This window comes from Passer montanus, unplaced genomic scaffold (genome assembly GCF_014805655.1).
Source record: "Passer montanus isolate IOZ18808 unplaced genomic scaffold, ASM1480565v1 scaffold153, whole genome shotgun sequence".
Classification (NCBI taxonomy): Eukaryota; Metazoa; Chordata; class Aves; order Passeriformes; family Passeridae; genus Passer; species Passer montanus.
In genome coordinates this window covers 244186-250185 of record NW_024362385.1, presented here as the reverse complement: position 1 = coordinate 250185, position 6000 = coordinate 244186, and positions in this window count along the sequence as shown.

Here is a 6000-nt window from a genome sequence, read left to right as displayed (position 1 = left end):
CACCTGAGAGAAAGGTGGGGGCTTGAAACCTGCAGTGGAGAATGTTAGAGTCAATAAGGGAATTCTCTTTGGAAGAGGGAAGATGTGCTTTTGGGAGGGATTGGGATGTGGTTTAGATAATAAAAGAGCAACACTCAAGGCTTGCCTCCTCTTTAGGAGTGGAGGGCAGTGCAATTGTAGAGGTGGTAAGAAAGAAGGATAAGGGCTATCTCCTCTTCAGGAGAGGTGAGAGTGGTTCTTGTAGTTCAGAACAAGTGCTGGTGGACTGAAAAATAATGTTTAGAAAAAGGTAGAGAATGTTTGTCAGTCCAGGGCCTGCTGAGCCAGCTACCCACTCCCTTTGCACAGTGACCTGATCTGGAACCAGGACAGTGTAAAACGTTTATCCATGCTGAGGAGCTTGCCTCATGAAGAGACGTGCCTATGCAGGCTAGTAAAATGAAAAAGTTCTCATGCATTTAGGAGTTGTTTGAGCAGGGATCTTCTCCCATGTGGCAGAAATGGTAAAACATCCCCAAAGCTAAGGGGGTTGCACAGTTGTATTCCAGGTTCCCTTATAGTTGAGGTGCCTGTTGACAACAGCTTGATTGTTAAGAGGTGTGGGAGGCATTGAGAGCTCTAGAAAACCCACATGTTTGCAGTCTTTGCATGTAGCTGGGACATGAGCTACATGAGTGTGTGGAGAACATGCAGGATTAGACATTTAGAGCAATTAAAAATCCCAAATCATAAGAAAATTGCAGTTAGTTCAAAGACACATTCTGGACTCCAAAGGAAGACACTGTTCTCAATTGGAATACTGGTGCAAGTTTACTTCCCTGCTTGGCCAGGACCTCTCTGGTTTTCCTAAGTTAGTCTATTTGCACTGGGTTTCTTCTCCTTTTGTTCACCCACCAAAAGAAACAGAGAAAGGAAATCTCCTCTGTAGGAGCTTGCAGGGGGTGGTGTTGGGGCAGCTCCTGTCTCCCTGGGAAGGGGAATATGTGCAGCTGTGTGATCTTAGTACACCTGCATTGAATCTTTTAATCTTCCCTTTCAGAAAATAAAAGCCCAGCCTGTCACCTCTAAGGGTCATAAGTAAAACCGTCCTTGATTTCTGGAGGGATTATGGGGTAGTACCTGGAACAGCCTTGTACAGAGGCAAAAGAGCATTGTTGTCTCTGTTCCTTTTCTGACTCTAGATGAAAAGTGTTTTGCAGCCTTTGCTTGCAAGGGTTCAGCCTCTGCTTCCTGGGTTGAAGGAATGTGTTTCATCTACTGGTTTACATTTGTGTGCTGTAGGCTTTTATTCCGCTGGTGGTCTGTAAAAATCAGTCTCTCTCATTTTAATCTGGTGTAATGACTTAACATTTGAGTCACATTCCTCCCATCTGCAGCCATAGAAGGCTCTTCCTGGCAGGCCAGAGTTGGCAGCCAAGTGCAATCAGGTTCATTCCCTTGGCTCCAAAATGTAGTCAAGTAGGGCAAAGTAGTTACAAAATGAAACAGCAAAGTTTCAGAGGTCTCCTATAACTAATTATTTCCAGCTACAGTCTGCTCCAAGGGTGACACTGGGGGAACTTAAAGTTAATTAGTCGGTACTTTGGCTGTCTGCTCAAATTATGTGTCTCCATTCAGCTACGTCAGGGCATCCAAACAACAGAAATGCTTTCTAAAAGTCATGATTAACTGCTCTTTTACCCTCACGGCATTCATTTTTTCAGAAATTACTTGAGAAATTGATTTTTTAATTTTACAAATTAATTTTCTGGTGAGAGGTGTAGGTGGACAGCTCTGGAGAGAGAAGCCAGGCCAGGGAGCAGCCTCAGGCCAGGACCCACTCTTTCTCCTGAACCAATGTGCTCCTGCATACCTCAAGAGCAGTTACATCTTCCAGGCTTTTGTTCTGTACTACCTGTGATGCACAACCAAGCCTAAAACACCTCACAGAAAGTTTTGCCTGGGGAAGAATCATCCCTGCGTCTGCTGCAGCCCCCCCTTGCTTGCAACAGCAGGTGTGTGGCAACTTAGATTGCATGGAGTAAGGCTTCCTCTGGAGGAGGATCAGGCACAAAGAAATGGGTGTTTCTTTCTTTTCTGTTTATTTAATATGATTATTTTATTCCTATCATTCTGAAAATGAAGCACCCATGCTGTTGTTTTTGTATGATTCTACTTCCTGAATGTCTGCTGTGTTCTACAAATGGCCACAGGCACCTGCACATCTCCAAAGGTTTCTGTTTGTGTGTCCACTGGCTAAAAAGCATTAAAAAATTTGTTGCCATCTACTCTACTCAGACATAAACTTTATTTTCACAGGAGATAAGTACCAGCAGTGATATTCACATCTGGATGCAGCTCTATACGCTATGAAAATCCAAGGGTATTTGTATCTGTATGGCAAGTTGAAGCTCTTATTTGAGAAAGCATCACTGTTAATTCCCCACCTGCAAGCTGGTCTCAGTGAATCTCCTACAGAATTATTCCAGGACAGCCTCAGACTCTACAGAGAAACTGGTACAAAGAAACCTTGCCTCGCCTCCTTTCCTTTCCTTTTCTCCTTTCCTTTTTCCTTTCCTTTCCCCTGGTTCTCCCAGTTTAAACAAAGCCAAGCCAAACAAACAAAACCCAAAAAACCAAACCAGTCAGCACATTGACATTTTCTCTTCTGCTTTCATGTGAAGCAAATTGCTTCTGGTATCAGTACAGAGCTGTTTCTGCAGTCGTGAACTAATTTCTTTAATAACATTATATGCATACCAAAAATACAGGTCAGTTGTTGCTGTCACTGACCTTGGTGTAATACCTGTGCATCAGGAAAAAAAGAAGTGGATTAGGAAAGGACATGAAAAATCAGAGACTGGGAAAAAGGAATGAGTTCTTAAATTACCAGGTCAGGCAGAAATGCTTAAGAGAAAAATAAGATACTTAGTGAAGTAATAAATAATTGCTTTAACTGGTTAGAATAAAACTGGTACAGGGCCCTGGGTCTTCAGGATACTGGCATATTTAACCATATTAAAATCAGTTTAAATAGGCTGTCTTACTAACCATCTGCAGAAATGCCAGAAAAGGAATGAGGGCAGGGCTAGATTACAATTCACTGAGCCTAAGCATTATCTTCAACCATCAGAAGAGCAGACAATTTCACCGTCCTGGCCAATGTTCGCCCCACATTACTTTCCCCATTAGAAAACTTCTCCCAGCTCATTCTCTTTACAGATTCTACTTTCCTTTGGGAGCCACTTTGCAGACCCAACTGCAGCTCTAAACTTACATTCAAACCAAACCTGAATCCTACCACTAAAAATAACCATAATCTGAGGATTATCCTTCCACACATGGCAATGGTAATGCCAACCAGTCATTACCTAGGAAAAAGGCTTTTACAACCCAGGTCTCTCCATGGCCCATGCTTCCCTTTAGGTGCTCTTTTCTAGCCCCACTGCAGCTGCAGCTGTCCAGGCTCTCTCTTTCTCTCAACCCCAAACATAACTTTAGGCTGAGCCTGTAAGAAAGGCCCCCAGTTGTCCAGATGAAAAATTTCTCAAGGCACAGTCCTCTCTGCAGACTACACTTCAGTAACATCCCTTGTGACAGGATTTTATTAAATATTGGCTTTGTGAGTGGATATGGCACCTGCAAACCTCTGACTTTCTTCATTTTCTGTATTTATAAGGAAACATTTATGTTTAATCCGGCTGATATGTTTGGGCAGGATTTCCAAGAGAAGCAGTTACCTCCAAATGAGGTAACTGTAGAAGATTTCTTCTTTGGTCAAATCACTAATTATTTGTATAGCAGAAAGGTTTTGAATAATTCCTCCAAAGTAATAGCAATTGATGAAGTGCAAAATCACAGGAAGAAACAATACCCTGTATTCAAAATAGACTCACCAGGAAAGAACACACACACACACACATTTCTATTGAATATTTAGTGATGATGCTGAATTTCTAGGCAGTGTTTGCATTAATAAAACAAACACAAATACCCCCAAAATCTGATGAGGTAAGATTCTGAACTTAAAGGGCTAGATATGGAATAATGAAGATGTTCATTACGTTATCTTAATTCTTTTACACTGACCTGGCCATGCAGATCAGCAGAAACTCTCTCCTCAATACCTTTGTGTGAAAGCCCCTGAATAGGAATAACCTGCAGGGCACAGGAAGATCATCTGAGCTGTTGGAACTACTCTCTATGGTGTCGGGATGCAAGTGCCCACATAAGGTTATCAAATAGCCACCTGTACTAAAATGGATTACTCCTTTGCCATAGTTTCTTTGCTTACCTAATGCTGCCAGGCACAGATTTTCAAAGGTTTGCATCTGCTTTCTCCAAATTAAAAACATGGCCTGCATAAAGCAAAGTTTTCTATCAGTTCATTGTTGAATTTTCTTTCTCTTCTACAAAAACAAGGAAAAGTAGTCCAACAGTCCGATATATTCCTTTTATATAACTTTTTCATCAGAAAGCTGCCCCATATCCCACAAGAGGTACTAATTTATTTATTTAAATAAATGCAGCAATGAGTAATAGGGGGCTAGGTAAAGTCCTTCTGATTGGAATTGTTCTCCTTTAGCTGCAAATTGGAATTTCTAAAGAAACTACACTGAAACGAGACATCTTATTTCATCAGTCAACTTAATTAAATTTATTTATGCATATCTTTCAAAATTTTAATGACACCTTAACTTTTAAATCTCTGAACTGCTAAAAGGACTTTTATCTCCATTGTCTGGAAGAAAAAAAAAATTAATTTATTAAAATAACAAGTTAGAGCTTGACTTTTCTGCTATTTTATGTGGAGTGTTTATCACTAAGAAGTTATTGTGCAATAATAAATCCCTTGAGTTTTTAATACAATTCAGACTTATTTAAACTCTCACTCTCTCTCTCTTAAGCTGTTTAGTGATACTATCTAGAGAACAAGAAGCCAGAAAGGAATAAAACATTGTTTTTTATATGCATGATTTTGACTGCAATACCAGTAACTCCTAATTTTTTAAGAGACAGGGGAGATGCTGCTGGCCTTACCAAGTACTGCTGTGGCCAGAGGAGAATTTACGGGGCCTGCGACTTCCCCACTACCTTTGAGAAGCACCTTCCAAAGTGGCCCAGGCACTCTGTTAATCTTCATACAGGCTTGGTCCTGCTTCTCCTCAAATCAGTGGGAATTTCTGAGGTCTATTGAAAAGGAATCAGGACCTGTGAAGTTTTGGATCAATGCAGGTCCAACAAAGTGATGTTCTTTTTAAAACAATGTAGAACTCAAGCACTTTAAAAGTTAAAAAACTGGATTCAGAAAAGTCAAAATTAAACCTCTGTACGCAGCTTCCATTCCCCTTTACACGTGTGCATTGCAATGTGGCCTATATAATGACATTCTGCTTTCTCCATAGATGTATAGCACAGATGGAGAATATGGCAGGAATGTGTTTGGGATGAATTTGTTTCTGTAGAATCTCTTACCTCACACATAAAAGTTGGTTGGCAGAGGATCAGTCATGAGATATAGGAAGAAATGTGCTTGCAGGTCTTAATTGTGGCATTTCCAGGTATCTTGTATCTTGTGTTTGGTTATTTAGGTAAAGTAATAACAAGTAAACCCAGACTGATCTTGGTGCTGTTCCCTGCATCATTTTTGAAAGCACATTTGCCCCTATGACACTGCTGTGGAATGAGAGCAGTGACTCTTGGATTCATTTATTAGATTTCTTGGGCTGTTGAGTTCCAGCAGTCAGTAAACAATTAAGCTGTTCCCTTTTTTCTGCATGCCACATTTAGACAGAGAGCTTACACTTTGCCAGAGAGTTTCTGTTTTGAAGACTTGGGTCTGAACTTTCTGCTGCTTATATTAAAAATCCAGAGGAACAAATTAAATGTGATTTTTCTAGAGCTGCAGGAAGAATAGGTAGAAGCACGGGAAAGTTGTCCATGAGCTCCTTCCATACTAATGCTAATGTCAATTTAACATGTAGGCGAGTGGCAAGGCACCACCCTCTAGCAGTCTGATAT